General features: G+C 48.7%; 1 protein-coding gene across 2 annotated transcripts in view; it reads right to left on the bottom strand.

Annotated features, from left to right (window-relative positions):
* The window catches only part of TMCC1 (transmembrane and coiled-coil domain family 1), a 202,867-nt gene extending 199,418 nt beyond the window's left edge, over window positions 1–3,449 (bottom strand). For both annotated transcript variants that reach the window (XM_030568961.1, XM_030568960.1), the window contains exon 1: window positions 3,377–3,449. The gene's annotated coding sequence lies outside the window, so the exon portion shown is untranslated. The remainder of the gene's footprint in view (window positions 1–3,376) is intronic.
* Window positions 3,450–17,780: the final 14,331 nt, after the last annotated feature.

Genomic DNA, 17,780 nt, shown 5'->3' with positions numbered 1-17,780 from the left:
AGGAAGATCTTACAGTCATTCCCTTTCAGAGTGTTCTAGAAACTGAAAGAGCTACAAATGTGTTTTTAAAAACTTACGTTCTGTTCAAATGGCTGGTTTAACCTTCTGTATGTGCAGCACACTTACCAAAACAAACAGATATTTCAATTCCTGATACAGTGTTACTCTCCTCTCCTGCATTTCTCCTAACCTTCTCTGCTTCCCCCTTCATTTGCTTCCACTCTGGTTTTCACATCTTCACTCATGCGGTCACTCTATATGTGCAACAGCCTTCTACTTCCTGTCCACTATGCAGCCTCCTCCTACTCCAAATCTCCCCAAGTTCAAATCCTTCCTTTGCTACGTCAGTGCCAATGATACCTCAACCTACTACATATGAGCTGTTACTCCCATGTTTGGTTTTGGATATGGAACCATAAACTCTCTAAAGCAGGAACTTTGTCTTCATATCTGTCAGAAAACACTTGATACATCATGTGTTTATGGTGTTACATGAGTTATTGCATACACACAACAGTTAAAGCTGTCCACAGCCTATTCTAACCCTAACATCTTTATACATTCAGTGTTCTGAAACAACTGCCTTTCATGCTTGATCCGTTCCCTGAAAATGATTTTTAAAACAGTTACAGCCCATTTTTTAAATGACTGCCAATATATTAAGTGAGACTTCATTTAGTAGTCAACTTCTTATACAAAAAATATAGTTAAATTGGGGGGGAGGAGGAATGGACATCCTGGCAAGTAGCATTTAATTAGGGGTTGTCTAGACTGTCACTTTACAGGGCTGCAACTTTCTCGCTCAAAGGTGTGAAAAAACATCCTCGAGCACAGCAAGTTTCAGCGCCAGTGTAGACAGTGCACCAGCGCTGGGAGCACAGTCGTGGAGGTGTTTTTTGTTGTTTTTTTTAAAAGAGCGCTGAGAGACTGCCATGACTACACAAACCACATTAAAGCGCTGTCCACTGTAGACTAGCCCTTACTAAACGCAGTGAAATCAGAAATGGTCATGAAGCTGGAAAAGAGCCAAATAACTAAAATGTTACCTGGGCAATTGCAGAAGTGTCACTGCTACAGTATCTGATGATACCACAGCAGCATCATTGGCACTGAACGCCTAGTAAGTATTCAAATTTCCTGTAGATTTAAACAGCATCTTTCAAAAAGGCATGGCATAGCAAAGCCCAGTTCAACACACACAAGTCACTACTTTTCAACTATTAGCTAGAGCCGCTGGAGCTCACAAACTCTGCCCCCATCAGTTACTTCCACTCTCTGAATCACATCCATAATGCACTGCAAAGTATAAAGAGCCCTTGCTTTTCCTTAGATGCACCTACACTAGCATCTGACTCACAGTTCTTCTCCTACTCCCCCAGCCTTATTCACTCTGTTCATTGCTAAATCAAGACAGCTCCAAAACATAAAGGTGTCAAGCACAGATTTTTTTAAACAACCCCTCCCAAAAAAGGAGATGACTCAAACAAGAAAGTCGCTGCCCAGCATGTTTATGCTGAAATTTGATAATACAAACAGTCTCAGCTGATGTTTCAACAACAAAACAACCTTGCATAGTCCCATTTTTCCCTCTGCTCATTTAAAACGTTCTATTCTTGCTATGGTTATTCCACCCTGGAAAGCAAAAGCAGAGAAGCTGTTTCCAGTGCCAGGAAACACAGTGGGCTAGGATTAGAAGAGCCAGCGTGAACAACAGATTTAAGGGAGAAAAGGCAGCGATTTTAAACTATTCCAGGAACTGATTAATAATGCTGAGGGGGCACACACCCTCCCCAAAACTGAGAGGTTGCTTCCTCCCTTTGACTCACTACTTTTCCCCCCAGACATCCTCCCCTTTCTCCAACTGGATGGGAGACTTGTTCCTCCCCCACTCCCTGCCCCCAACCCCAATCCAGAGCAGACAATTTTGGGGCAATGAGACCAGAGACCCTCAGGGCCAAGCAAGGGTGAAGGCTAGGAACACAAACAGCTGAAAAGGGGATTAGAGACCTCCAGGAAAGGACCCACACACACCCCGAAAAGAGAAAGAAGTGGACGGAGAGGAGCCCCAGAGGAGTGGAAGGGCCCCGGGGGAGCAGGGGTGGGGACGGAGAGGGGCCCCGAGGGAGCAGGGGGGACTGGAGGGGAGCTCGGCCTCGGAGGGGTTGAAGGGCCCCGCGGGAGCGGGGGGACGGAGAGGAGCCTCGGGGGGGTGGAAGGGCCCCGGGAGAGCAGAGAGGGACGGGAGGGGAGCTCGGCCTCGGAGGAGTTGAAGGGCCCCGCGGGAACGGGGGGATGGAGAGCAGCCTCGGGGGGGGGGGGTGGAAGGGCCCCGAGGAGCAGGGGTGGGGACGGAGAGGGGCCCCGAGGGAGCAGGGGGGACTGGAGGGGAGCTCGGCCTCGGAGGGGTTGAAGGGCCCCGCGGGAACGGGGGGACGGAGAGCAGCCTCGGGGGGGGGTGGAAGGGCCCCGGGGGAGCAGGGGTGGGGATGGAGAGGGGCCCCGAGGGAGCAGGGGGGACTGGAGGGGAGTTCGGCCTCGGAGGGGTTGAAGGGCCCCGCGGGAACGGGGGGACGGAGAGGAGCCTCGGGGGGGTGGAAGGGCCCCGGAGGAGCAGGGGGGACAGCGAGGAGCCCCAGAGAAGTGAAAGGGCCCCGGGGGAGCAGGGGTGGGGACGGAGAGGGGCCCCGAGGGAGCAGGGGGGACTGGAGGGGAGCTCGGCCTCGGAGGGGTTGAAGGGCCCCGCGGGAACGGGGGGACGGAGAGGAGCTTCGGGGGGGTGGAAGGGCCCCGGAGGAGCAGGGGGGACGGAGAGGAGCCCCAGAGGAGTGGAAAGGCCCCGGGGGAGCAGGGGTGGGGACGGAGAGGGGCCCCGAGGGAGCAGGGGGGGACTGGAGGGGAGCTCGGCCTCGGAGGGGTTGAAGGGCCCCGCGGGAGCGGGGACGGAGAGGAGCCTCGGGGGGGTGGAAGGGCCCCGGAGGAGCAGGGGGGACGGAGAGGGGCCCCAGAGAAGTGAAAGGGCCCCGGGGGAGCAGGGGGGACGGAGAGGAGCCTCGGGGGGGTGGAAGGGCCCCGGAGGAGCAGGGGGGACGGAGAGGGGCCCCAGAGAAGTGAAAGGGCCCCGGGGGAGCAGGGGTGGGGACGGAGAGGGGCCCCGAGGGAGCAGGGGGGGCTGGAGGGGAGCTCGGCCTCGGAGGGGTTGAAGGGCCCCGCGGGAGCGGGGGGACGGAGAGGAGCCTCGGGGGGGTGGAAGGGCCCCGGGAGAGCAGAGAGGGACGGGAGGGGAGCTCGGCCCCGGGGGACGGGAGAGGTGGAAGGGCCCCGGGGCCGCAAGTGAAGCCAAAGCCCCTACAGCTGGAGGCGGGACGGGTCCACTCACCGGCTCAGGGGCGGGAAGCGGCACCCGGTCCCCGGCTGCTCTGGCTGCGGCTGCCCCATCCCCAGCTCCCGGCGATGCTCCCACCAACCGTCCCGCCCCACGGCAACGCGCTACGTCACCACGCAGGCAACGAGGTAGGTCATGCACAGTGATGTCAGGGGGCTGAGCCAGCTCAGGACACGCCCCTCGGTAGTGGGCGGAGCCCTCTCCCTACATCAGCGCAAGCCCCGCCCCTCGTGGGAACCGGCCCCCCTTTCCCCCCCTCCGCTCCCCTTAGCTGAAACAGAGATTTGGGTTTAGGGGAGTTGCCGGGTGCTAGTTTGGCCCTACCTGACTGAGTGAGGAGGGGTATTCATTTCATAGTGTCCACACTGATCAAGTGTCAAAGGTTTTGCGGCATCATTTGCCATTGCACACAGAAGGACTAAAACCTACAACAGGAAAACCCAGAGCTAAGGTTGCCCACTGTCTAATTGCACAGAACCAAACACCCTTTTCCCGCCCCTTCTCCAAGGCCATGCCCTCTGCTCACTGCATGCCCCCCACCCTCTGTAACTCGCTCTTCCTCACCCTCATTCCCTCATTTTCACCGTGCTCGGGCAGGAAGTTATGTTGTGGGAGGGAGGGAGGGATCCAGCTGCGGGTGTGGGCTCTGTGGTAAGGCCAGGGATGATACTGTGGGGCCACAGTATTCCTGCCAGCAAATTAAAAATGTATTGATTGGATGAATGGATGATAAGGTGGATAGAAAGCTGGCTAGATCATTGGGCTCAGCAAGTAGTGCTCAATGGTTCGATGTCTAATTGGCAGCCGGTATCAAGCAGAGTGTCCAAGGGGTTGGTCCCGCGGCCGGTTTTGTTCAATATCTTCGTTAATGATCTGGATGATGGGATGGATTGCACCCTCAACAAGTTTGCAGATGACACTAAGCTGGAAGGAGAGGTAGATAAACTATACGGTAGGGATAGGGTCTGGAGTGACTGACACAAATTGGAGGATTGGGTCAAAAGAAATCTGATGAGATTCAGCAAAGACAAGTGTAGAGTCTGCACTTGGGATGGAAGAATCCCATGTACTGCTACAGGCTGGGGATCAACTGGCTAAGCAGCAGTTCTGCAGAAAAGGACCTAGGGATTACAGTGTTCGAGAAGCTGGTTATGAGTCAACAGTGTGCCCTTGTTGCCAAGAAGGCTAACAGCATATTGGGCTTCATTAGTAGGAGCATTGCCAGTAGATTGAGAGAAGTGATTATCCCCCTCTATTTGGCACTGGTGAGGCCACATCTGGAGTATTGCATCCAGTTTTGGGTCCCCCACTACGGAAAGGATGTGGACAAATTGGAAAGAGTCCAGCGGAGGGCAACAAAAATTATTAGGGAGCTGGGGGAGAGACTGAGAGAAGAGACGTCTGCAGAAGAGTGAGTGGGAGATTTGATAGCAGTCTTCAACTACCTGTAGGGGGATTCCAAAGAGCATGGACCTAGGCTGTTCTCAGTGGTGGCAGATGACAGAAAAAGAAGCAATGGTCTCAAGTTGCAGTGGAGGAGGTCTAGGTTGGATATTAGAAAATCTTTCACTAGAAGTGTGTTGAAACACTGGAATGGATTACCTAGGGAGATGGTGGAATCTCCATCCTTAGGGGTTTTTAAGGCCCGGCTTTACAAAGCCCTGGCTGGGATGATATAGTTGGTGTTGGTCCTGCTTTGAGCAGGGGGTTGGACTAGATGACCTCCTGAGGTCTCTTCCAACCCTAATCTTCTACGATTCTATGAGGGGTTTGGGATACAGGAAGTGGCTCCAGGCTGGGGCGGGAGATGGTGAGGGGTGCAGGCTCCGGGTGGCGCTTACCTCAGTAGGCTCCCTGAAAGTGGCAACATGTCCCTCTGCTCCTAGGTGCAGGGGAAGCCAGGTGGCTCTGTGCGCTGCCTTCACCCACAGGCACCACCTCCCAATGGGAGCTGCGGAGCTGGCGTTGCGGGCAGCTTGTGGAGCCCCCCTTGCCGTCCATCCACTGAAGAGACTGTAGGAACTTGCCGGTCGTTTCCAGGGAGCTGCACAGAGCCAGGTAGGGAGCCTGCCAGCCCCGCAACCAGAACATCACAACCAGATGTTCTGGTTGAAAACTGGACATTTGTCAACCCTACCCAGAGCATCATCAACTCCTGCAGCTGCAGATGACCCCAATACTCCCTGGCACCTTAGCAGAAGTAAGGTTAAATCAGTTGAAGCTTTTCTGGAGGGGTGACACAGACAGGAACAGGGAAAACACACACAGGCACATACGATTTCAATCTTTATTCAAGATAACCCAGAAGTGACAGGGGTTAGTCTGCACTATTTTTGGGCGGGGTGGGGATGAGATCTTCAGCGTTAACCCGAAGTGCCTACCAGCATGGTTTTTATGCTTTGGGGAGGAGGGTATATATGGAGTCCTGGAAGACCTTTAGCCATCCCTGACTACAAGAATGAACATACAGTGCTGTGCGCTACACACATTGAAACAGTTCAATAGCTGTCTCTTGTCTCTGCTGCACTCATCCAGCCAGGCTGAAAATCTTGATTTAGGCAGCTGAGGGCAGTCTCTGAAATACAGTGAACCATCTGCTCTCTGGACAGCCTCCTTTTGGATGAGACCGGTGTTATATTTGGAAGAGAAGGAAGAATAAGAGGTAGCAGATACAGGAGAAAGTAACTTCAAGTACTGTACTCTCCAGTAAATGGACAGTGTGCTCAAAGGTGTAGTGCATAACCCATCTATTTTGTGGGTTTCTGAAAGGCTGTAACTGCTCAATGTAAGCACTAATCAAGCTGGAAAGCAGAAGACCCACAAAATCCTTGTACGTAGCCCAGTCACTTGCATTACTGCTTCCTGGATCATATTGTTATGCTGGAAGGTGTTAATGGCTGCTATTAATCACAGGTCTGAAGCTGATGGGTGTGCTAAGGGTGTGCAGTAGGGCTGGATGGTTAGTGGTGGTAATGCCGGGAGCTGGGGAAGGGACAGCTGCCACCAGAGCAGCCAGCAACCCTAAGGTCCTTAGGAGGCAAATGGGGAGCCTGAGCAAATAAATTATGTAGTCTGATTTCCATCAGGGCCAAGCAGGCCCCACACAGCCTAGCCCAGAGGACTACACCTTAGTGCTAGCTTTGCCTTATCCCTGTGTCTTTATTTTTGTGTTGAGTACACCTCAGCTGGAATAGAGAATCAGGCCTACTGAATGAATTTGGCCTATGGTAGCTTGCCCTAGTTGTTTTAGCTCTGATACTTTGCTTCTACTCCCCTTCTTGTGATGTGAGATCCTTCTGCGGTGGGAACAGCATTATTAATGCTGTACAATAGACCCTACCAGCAGGGTGTACTGATTAGAAGGATACACGGATCAAACAATGTACCTTTTAGAAAAGACGGAAGCAACATGGTGGATTTGTTTCAAGACAATGCCACAGATCAGAACCCAACAGAGATTACATTCAGCTGATCTGTGACATTATCCAATGTGACTGTGCCAGGGTATTTTTAGAAGTTGTAGCCCTTTGTGTGGAAGCTGATTTGATGAAAAAAGTGGCCTTGATCTGTGTTTGTCTGATGCAATTAATGTAGTAATGGTGGAAAAGTCTGAAATTTATACAATGACTCATTAAAAATAATACCCATCTCTTTTGACGTTAACATTCATATTTCTTCTTAAATCACATGTATTAATCTACGCTGGCCAATATTCCTCCCTCTACTCGTCTTCCTCTGTCCCTCCTCCCTCCCCCCATCAAATCACAGCAGGCCAGTATAGCTGGAGGCAAAAAGAGAACTCTGATTATGCTATGTTAGGGTGTGGAGAGTGGCATGAGCTGCATTTTGAATTTAAGCACTGCCAGCTGAATTTATAGTCAAAGGAGGACCAGCAAGAACATGGATCTTGACATGCTAAAAGAACCTAAAGGCAGTAAAGAAAAAAATCTGAGGATCCTTTCACGCTAAAGCTAATAACCACCATTGACAATGGCACTGCTGAGCTGTGGAAGCAGAATTATATGGTGGGTGTTTCACCCTTTAATAGCACCCCATTAATGCTCCATTAAATGGAGTGGCCAGTTTCAATAGTCAAAGGACATCTTATGCTTCTTCATAAATGATTAGTCCTCTAAGGTTCTCTGCTGTGTACAGCATGAAGATTTCAAGGATCTAGAGAAGTGGTTCTCAGCCAGGGTATGTGTACCCATGGGGGTACGCAGAGGTCTTCCAGGGTGTACATCAACTAACTATTTGCCTAGTTTTACAAAAAGCTGCCTAAAAAGCAGTAGTGAAGTCAGCACAAACTAAAATTTCACATAATGGCTTGTTTATACTATTCTATATACTATACACTGAAATGTAAGTACAGTATTTATATTTATACGGTAAAAATGAGAAAGTAAGAAATAGTGTGCTGTGACAATTTTATATTTTTATGTCTGATTCTGTAAGCAAGTAGTTTTTAAGGGAGGTGAAACTTGGGAGTATGCAAGACAAATTAGACTCCTTAACAGGGTACAGTAGTCTGGAAAGGTTGAGAGCCACTGATCTAGAGCTAATGTCAAGTAACTTACGGACAAAAGGTAGGTTTTTTTTTGTTCTGTTGTTTTCCTTTATTGTTTTTACAAATTTAGAAACAAGAATGTTTTAATCATGTTTTAAAACATCTGTTTAAACTATTTATGGGGCTATAAACATCTCTCTTTGGCAATGAAATTGCAAACACTAGGATCCTGTGTCTGTGCATAAGAACCAGAGAGTGAAACTGTTGGGTCCAGTTTCATTGCCTAAAACTAGAGGAATATACGAAGTAAACAAACAACATAAGTGGTGAGACGCAAATATGATTTTTCGTTCTGGTTGTATTTATCATTTCATAAGAAATGAACCATTCAATAGCTTACTGATGTCAGACCCCAGGTAGGCATTAGTTTGGCTTTTTATATAAGAATAACAACATCACTAACAACCCTGTTAAAAATGCAAAAGCTCCCAAATCATCTGTGGTTTTAATTATTATGCAAAAATGACAAATCAGGCTTTCAAGCAAGTAATTATAACATGACTATATGGTTTTGAAGGCTCCAACGTGCATCAGCTGTATTGCCAGAAACGGCAACAGAGATTGAGATGAAATCCATTGCACAAACCTGGGGATCTGAACTCTACCAAACTTTGGAAGTAGAGGGGTTTGAAATCAAGATGGTGACCCTGACTTCCCAGCTTGGGTCCCTCTGTAACTCATCTATATTACGACTCATTGACAGAAATACCAAGGCCAGGTCTACACTACAAATTTACATTGGTATAACTACATAGCTCGGTAGTGTGAAAAATCCACACACCCCTGAGCGATGCAGTTATGCCAGTCTGACCCCCAGTATAGACAGCTTCTCCTGCTGACATAGCTACCATCTCTTGGGAAGGTGGATTAACTATGCCAATGGGAGAAGCTTTCCCATCAGTGTAGTAGTATCTTCACTGAAGTGCCGCTGCAGGGTTTTAAGTATAGACCTGCCCCAAGAACTTCATCAAAACAGAACTAATGCTTAGGGGATTGGGAAATTCCTTTGCCCTGTTGAAGTCTGGTCTGTTCTCTTGGCTATGCTTTTGAAGTGTGTCTGATAAAGGATACAGGAGATATGTTCCTGAATTTTGCCTTAGCAGGCAACTAATGAATGGCAATTAGTCATTTTATTTAGCTGCTCAGTCAGTGTTTACTTTGCATGGAAGAGACCTAATAAGAACTATACACACAGCATAGTACAACCCAAGGAAATACAAAATCACCTAACAGGATTTATCAGAGCCTGTGAATGGAGTCTCTTCTGGATTGCATTTAGATGTACCTGGAACAGATAATAGTGCTTAAATAGTCTCTGTCAGTATATTCTTCTCAAATCTTCGCTTTGGCTTCTTACCCCAGTTCACCTCTTCCTTCTCTTCCCTTCAAGGGATATCGAGAGAACAGTAGAGATGGGGACTGACCCTACTGCGTGCTCTGATGGAGCATAGCCTATTGAATCTGGAGCTTGCTTTGCTAGCTCAGTAGTATTTGGGCACCTCAGAGTCTCTCCACTTCTCCCTCACCCAACTCCTTTAGCAGGCAGCAGCATGTTGAAAAATCCTGGAGAAAAAACACACAGATATCTGGTACAAAGCAACCTCCTGCCAGCACCCACATTGGTCTCATCCTTACAGCCACGCCACCTTGGGCTGTGATCTCATCAGATCTCCCAAACTCGGGGAAGAACTTCATCAGCACTTAACTGGGAGACGTCTAAGTAAAACAGAGGCTGCAGGAAGTAATACGGATGCCTCAGCAGATGGCACTCTTCCTTCAGAGTCAAGGCAGAATCAATGCCCAATCCTTGTGCGTGGGGGTGCCGTGTTGTTTGCGGTGTTGTTTTATTTCTCATGCAAAAGACAGAGAGAGGTCTTGATGCTGGCAAATAATATAGATTCCCTGGGAACTGGGCCATTAGTTTTTGTTCCTTGGTTTAAATCCAGCTGAGTTAGTACATTTGGTCTCTGTACATCCCCCTGTGGTTTCAATTAGATTCCGCTTTTTGTCCATGAATGTTGTATAGTTTTGCTGTGTGCTATTAAACAGCTACTACTTTCCACCCCAGAGATGGTTGCATTTCAGAGGTTCATACATGTGTGTGTCTTCTCCCACTGTTTCTTCCCTTATTTACACCACTAAATTCTGCAATGCAAGCATGTGGGTTACACGTCCAATTATCCCAAAGTCCCACCCAATATTTGGACATATATAAATAGACAGTTCTGGTAATTTGTCTATACAGATATGTTACATACATGCACAAAGTTAGGCATGAAGTTGCATTTTGATTTTTTTTTAATGTTAGATGCACAATTGCACATGTAAAGCTTGTCAGGCAAAATGTGTTTCATTATCACCCTCCCTTGATAGATTCCATCCTTAGCAGCATTTGCTCAAGTGTAGGCGGGGACAGTATCTGTTCTTTTAAAATTAAAAATAAACCAGCACAGTTAGCCTTGTTAGCAAACACAATGCCGATCACTTGAGCATATTTTTTTTTTTACTTCCGTCACTCTCATTCCAGCAAAAATGTCAGCAGTCATAATAATGCTGCTTTTGTTATCATGGCAGGAACAAAAAGTGCTGTGCAGCAAAGCTTACCATTACAAAAAAAGAAATGCGTCCTGCAGGGTTTAACTGAAAATGGGCCAGCAAAGTATAAAAAGCAGGAGGGGGATCAGAAGTTCACTAACAGGATTTTCAGAAATGTGCATGCAATAATCTTACTTTAATGGCAAAACCACACCTGGTAATTGGGTAAATCTGGAGAGACTAGATAATATGAGAGCCAAGGTTTTTTTTGAGACTTTTCCACTATAAGCTAGTGATGAGCCAACTTCAAAAGGGACTCAAAATATAGACCCAATAATCACAGACGTTTGAACTAGAGCAGGAAAGGGCAAACTACAGCCCACGGGCCGGATCCTGCCCATGCGGGCTTTCAATCCAGCCCGCAGGCTTGCCAGCCCCGTGGCACAGCAGGGCTAAGGCTGGCCCCGCACCGCTCCTGGAAGCGGCTGGCACCACGTCCCTGCGGCCTTGGGGGTGGGAGGGCAGAGCGCTCCGTGCACTGTACTCGCCTGTCAGCACTTCCCCCGCAGCTCCCATTGGCCAGGAACAGGGAACCGCAGCCAGTGGGAGCTTCGGGGGTGGTACCTGCAGGCGACGGCAGTGCACAGTGAACCACCTGCCCCACCCCACCCCCAGGAGCCACTGCTGGACATGCGGGCCACTCCGGGAGCAGCATGGGGCTAAGGTAGGCAGGGAGCCTGCCTTAGCCATTCTGTGCGCTGCTGCCACCCCAGAGTTGCTTGAGGTAAGCAGTGCCGGGTTCGAGCCCACACCCCAACCCCCTGGCCTGAGCCCTCTCCTGAACTCCGCACCCCCTCCTGCACTCCAACCCTCTGCCCTGAGCCCCCTGCCACACCCTCCACCCCTCCTGCACCCCAACCCCCTGCCCTGAACCCCCTGCTGCACCCCACACGCCTCCTGCACCCCAATCCCTTGCCCTGAGCATCCTGCCACACCCCACACTCCCTCCCAGACTCCAATCCCCTGCCCTAGCCCTACATTCATGGCCCTTCATACAGCTTCCACACCCAGATGTGGCCCTTGAGCTAAAAAGTTTGCCCACCCCTAAACTAGAGGGTGATCCAAGCAAGTAGGAGTCAGATCCAGATGTGAACTTTGAACCTCTAATGGATTAGCTCAAAACTCCAGAATCCAAATGCACCCAAACTTTGGGGATACTCAGAACCATATTGATCTGGACCTGAACTTTACAGCTGGCCTTTCTCTTTCTGTTTACAGAATCATAGAAATGCAGGGCTGGAAATGACCTAGGGAGGTCATCTAGTCCAGCCCCCCATACTGAGGCAGGACAACGTAAATCTAAATCATCCCTGACAGGTGTTTGTCAAATCTGTTCTTAAAAAACTCCAATTATATGGATTTCACAATGTCCCTTGGTAACCTATTTGAGTACCTAACGATCCTTATAGTTAGAAAGTTTTTTCCTAATATCTAACCTAAGGGCTTGGCTACACTTCCGAGTTAGAGCGCATTTAAGCAGCCCTGGGTGCCCTAACTCATGCTGCGTCCACATTGGCAAGGCACGAAGAGCTCCCGGACTCTGTGGCTGTAGTGCTCCCGGTAATCCACTTCCACAAGAGGCATAACGCTTGCTGTGCCCTGACTGGAGTGCCGTGGCGCCAATGTGGACGCCCTGGTCTATTAATGCACTCTGACTGGCCTCCAAAAGTGTCCCACAATTCCTGTTCTAGTCACTCTGGTCAACACTTTGAACTCTACTGCCCTGCTCTCAGGTGACCAACCGTCAGACCCGCCCTTTAAATTATCTGGGAATTTTGAAAATCCCCTTCCTGTTTGCTCAGCAAGGTGTGGAGTCCTCTGGACGTTCTCCAGTTTGTCCCCATCTTTCCAGGTGAGGCCTCACCAGTGCTGAGTAGAGTGGAAAATTACCTCCCATCCCTTACACATGACAATCCTGTTAATACACCTCAGAATATTAATTTTTTTTGCACCTGCATCACATTGTTGACATACTCAATTTGTGATCCCACTATAACCCTCAGGACATTTTTAATAGTTCTACCACCTACTCTGGTATTCCCTGTGTTGTAGTTGTACCTTTGAATTTTTCCTTCCTAAGTGTAGTATTTTGCACTTGTCTTTATTGAATTTCATTTTGTTGATTTCAGACCAATTCTCCAATTTATCAAGGTTGTTTTGAATTTTAATGAAAATGCAGCAAAGAGTCCTGTGGCACCTTTGTCAGTTAGTCTATAAGGTGCCACAGGACTCTTTGCTACTTTTACAGATCCAGACTAACACGGCTACCCCTCTGATTAATGAAAATGTTGACTAATACCAGATACAGGACTGACCCCTGCAGGACCCCGCTAGATATGCCCTCCCAATTTGACAGCAAACCTTAATAACTATTCTCTGAGTACGTTTGTTCAACCAGTTATGCACCCACCTTACAGTAAATTAATCTGGACCACAATTTTCTAGTTTGCTTATGAGAATATCAGGTTGGACTGTGTCAAAAGCCTTACTAAAATCAAGGTATGTCACATTTAGCTCCTATCCACTAGGCCAGTAACCTTATCAAAGAAAGAAATTAGGTTGGTTTGGCATGATTTGTTCTTGACAAATCCATGTTGGTTTTTACTTATCACCTTATTATCCTCCAAGGGCTTTCAAACTGATTGCTTAATAATTTTTTTCACTATAGAATCATGGAAGAGTAGGGTTGGAAGAGACCTCAGGAGGTCATCTAGTCCAACCTCCTGCTCAAAGCAGGACCAACACCAACTAAATCATCCCAGCCAGGGCTTTGTCAAGCTAGGCCTTAAAAATCTCTAAGGAAGGAGATTCCACCATCTCCCTAGGTAACCCATTCCAGTGCTTCACCACCTACCTAGTGAAACAGTGTTTCCTAATATCCAGCCTAGACCTCCCCCACTGCAACTTGAGACCATTGCTCCTTGTTCTGTCATCTGCCACCACTGAGAACAGTCGAGTTCCATCCCCTCTGGAACCCACCTTCAGGTAGTTGAAAGCAGCTATCAAATCCCTCCTCACTCTTCTCTTCTGCAGACTAAACAAGCCAGTTCCCTCAGACTCTCCTCATAATCATGTGCTCTAGCCCCCTGATAATTTTTGTTGCCTTCTGCTGGACTGTCTCCAATTTGTCCACATCCTTTCTGTAGTGGGGGGCCCAAAACTGGACACAATACTCCAGATGTGGCCTCACCAGTGCTGAATAGAGGGGAACAATCACTTCCCTCAATCTGCTGGCTGTGCTCCTGCTAATACAGCCCAATATGCTGTTAGCCTTCTTGGCAACAACGGCACACTACTGACTCATATCCAGCTTCTCATCCACTGTAATCCCCAGGTCCTTTTCTTCAGAACTGCTGCTTAGCCAGTCGATCCCCAGTCTGTAGCAGTGCATGGGATTCTTCCGTCCTAAGTGCAGGACTCTGCATTTGTCCTTGTTGAACCTCATCAGATTTCTTTTGGCCCAATCCTCCAATTTGTCACGGTCACTCTGGACCCTATCCCTACCCTACAGTGTATCTCCCTCTCTCCCCAGCTTAGTGTCATCTGCGAACTTGCTGAGGGTGCAGTCCATCCCATCATCCAGATTGTTAATAAAGATGTTGAACAAAACAGGACCCAGGGCTGAACTACCCATTTTGGTGTCCTACACAGCCCCCTTGCGGGAAGGCTGTGTGGGGCCCCAGGCCTCTGCAGGGGAGGGCTGGGGGACTGGGTGGAAACTGCCCCACGGCCCCAGCCCACTCTGCTCTGGTCCGCTCCCCTGGCTCCCAGCCTTGGGGGGTGAGGGGGAACTGCCCCTCAGCACTCACCGGTGGTGTGGCTGGGAGCCAGGGGAGCGGAGAAGGCTGAGGCCGGGTCGCTCAACTTACCACGTGGTGCGTACAGGCCTGATCCCTGCAGCAGTCCTCAGGGGAGTGGGGGCGGGGATGGGGCAGAGCAGGGGCAGGAAGAGGCGGGGAGGAGCAGGGGTGGGGGTATCATAACCTTATTCCCAGATCTGGACCTTAGCGTCCAAAATATGGGGGTTAGCATGAAAACCTCCAAGCTTAGTTACCAGCTTGGACCTGGTACTTGCTGCCACCACCCAAAAAATTAGAGTGTTTTGGGGCACTCTGGTCCCCCTGAAGAACCTTCCCTGGGGACCCCAAGACCCAAATCCCTTGAGTCTCACAACAAAGGGAAATAATCCTTTTTCCCTTCCCCCCTCCAGGTACTCCTGGAGAGATACCCAGACACAAGCTCTGTGAAACTACACAGAGTGAATTCCCCTCTCTGTTCCCAGTTCTGGAACAAAAAGTACTTTCCTCTTCACCCAGAGGGAATGCAAAATCAGGCTAGCCAATTCAACACACACACAGATCTCCCCGATCTCTTCCTCCCACCGATTCCCTGGTGAGTACAGACTCAATTTCCCTGAAGTAAAGAAAAACTCCAACAGGTCTTAAAAGAAAGTTTTATATAAAAAGAAAGAAAAACACATACAAATGTGCTCTCTGTATTAAGATGATACAACACAGGGTCAATTGCTTAAAAGAATATTGAATAAACAGCCTTATTCAAAAAGAAGACAAATCAAAGCACTCCAGCACTTATATTCATGCAAATACCAAAGAAAAGAAAACCATAGAACTTACTATCTGATCTCTTTGTCCTTACACTTAGAAACAAAAGATTAGAAAGCAGAACTACTTCTCCAAAGCTCAGAGACAGCAGGCAGAGAGAAAACAAAGACCCCAGACACACAATTCCCTCCACCCAAAGTTGAAAAAATCCGGTTTCCTGATTGGTTCTCTGGTCAGGTGTTTCAGGTGAAAGAGACATTAACCCTTAGCTATCTGTTTATGACAGGGGGCCATGGGGAAGAGGCAGAGCAGGGGCTGGAGCAGCACGCAGCTACGCAGGGCACCAGGAAATGTGGTGCCCCAAATTTCCTGGTGCCCTACGGACTGACTCCTGGGGCAGTCTGCTTGATACCAGCTGCCAACTGTAGCAGGGCCGGCTCCAGTTTTTTTGCTGCCCCAAGCGGCGAAAAAAAAAAAGAAGAAAAAGAAAAGAAAAACCCGATTGAGCTGCCACTGTAGTGCTACCGAAGAGGAAGACAGGGAGTGAAGGGCCCACTGCCGAATTGCTGCCAAAGACTGAAGCAGAACGATTGAGCTGTCACCAAAATGCCACTGACCCGGACTTGCCGCCCCAACAACGGACGGACTGCCACCCCTTTCTATTGGTTGCCCCAAGCACCTGCTTCCTTCGCTGGTGCCTGGAGCCAGCTCTGGCAACTAGACATCAAGCCATTGATCACTACCCGTTGAGCCCAACAATCTAGCCAGCTTTCTATCCACCTTATACTCCATTCATCCAATCCATACTTTTTTAACTTGCTGGCAAAAATACTATGGGAGACCATATCAAAAGCTTTGCTAAAGTCAGGATATATCACGTCCACTGCTTTCCCCATCTCCTCAGAGCCAGTTATCTCATCATAGAAGGCAATCAGGTTGGTCAGGCATGACTTGCCCTTGAGGAATCCATGCTGACTATTCCTGATCACCTTCCTCTCCTCCAAGTGCTTCAAAAATAGTTTCGTTGAAGATCTGCTCCATGATTTTTCCAGGGACTGAGGTGAGGCTGACCGGTCTGTAGTTCCCCAGGTTCTCCTTCTTCTCTTTTTTAAAGATGGGCACCATATTTGCTCTTTCAATGTGTCAAAGTTAAGCTGACTGGTCTATAATTCCCCGTGTTCTTCTTTTCCCCTTTAAAGATAGGTACTATGTTTGGCTTTCTCCAGTCTTCTAGGACCTCACCTGCCCTCTGAGTTCTCAAATATAATTACTAATGGTTCAGAAGGTGGGTGTTTAGTCCTTTCTGAAAATCAGGCCCCTCTCTGGAGTCTCAAGTTGGGGCACCTATAATCACTACACAATTTTGAACATTTAGGCTAGATTTATAACATTTATTTTAAAGGTTTCTACTGGCCATGGACTTTCTAGGATTTATTGTTGCTCTAAGGCTTATTTTAAAATAATGGTATGTTTGGTTTTTTAAAGCAGTTGCAGGTACAAGAGAATACTAAAATCGCTATTGTGGCTTTTCATAAGCTCTTGTAAAGGAAAAGCTTCTATGCTCTGTTTGCTGGCATCACTGTTTGCCTGAGCCCTGCCTCCCCTCCTTCATCCCGGCAGAGCTGGCATCGCCGCTTGCTCCCCTCCCCTCCAGCACATTCCTCCACACCCCTGCTTTTTTTGACAAAAGTGGGTATTTGTCCCATTTGTTCTTAACTTGATCAAAAAAAGTCAGGACGGCTGGGACAGGGCTCAAAAAAGGGACTGTCCTGGCCAAAACAGGAAGTATGGTTACCTACACTTCCAAGACCTCCCTGCTTTAGGAAGGAGGGATTTCCATAGGTAGAATTATACAAACAGTGCTCCCTCCAATCCTGTCCTGCAAATACCAAGCTCCAGCAACCTATTCCCTCTGATCTCTGAAGACAAGATGGTTGATTGGGGCCTTGGAGCTTTTGCAGCCACTATTTAAAAGGCTCTAAAAGTTTCCAGTCAAAGCTTTGAGAGCCAGATTTTCAAAGCCAGCCATGTGCAGTTGCATGCATAGATTTGTGAAGGACTTATTGTCATGTGCAAGTGCCCTGTGCCCAATGTGTGTGCAAAAATATGTGATTATGTGCGCTGACTGATTCTCTGTTTATATAACCTGCACAGTCCTAACTGTGAAAACCTGGCGTTGGATATATTTAATCAGTCTACACATTTTGGCAGGGGCAGGTGCTGGCAATACAGCTCCCTGGTTAGAACTGGGCTGAGGGGGTGGGGCTAAGAACTGGAGCTGGGGGCCAAAGTTTGGAGTTGAAGTTGGAAACCAGAGCCAAGGGTCACTGCAAGAATCAGGAACCAGAGGCTGGGACCAGGAAGGGAACATAAGGCTGGAGCAGCAGGACAGGAACAAGGCAGGGACAAGAGCAATCACAGCTGCAGGCAGAAGCATTGAGCAGCTAGTGAGCGGCTGCAGCTGTTGAGCTTAAAAGCAGGCCTCCCTTTGGCCAATCAGGTGATCTTACCACAATGCAACTGACCTCGTTAATCAACCTGGAGGCTAGCCTGACTAGTCCCCAGGCTCAGAGGAAAGTGCTCAATCTTGACACATTTTCTTGCTTCCTTCTCCTTCCCCTCCCTGGTAACTTCCATCATTCTTCTCAGATTTGCCTGATATTATTCCCCTTGC

Source organism: Gopherus evgoodei, chromosome 7 (assembly GCF_007399415.2).
Source record: "Gopherus evgoodei ecotype Sinaloan lineage chromosome 7, rGopEvg1_v1.p, whole genome shotgun sequence".
NCBI classification, from domain to species: domain Eukaryota; kingdom Metazoa; phylum Chordata; order Testudines; family Testudinidae; genus Gopherus; species Gopherus evgoodei.
The sequence above is the reverse complement of the archived record's forward strand: the minus strand, read 5'-3'. Positions and strand labels throughout refer to the sequence as shown.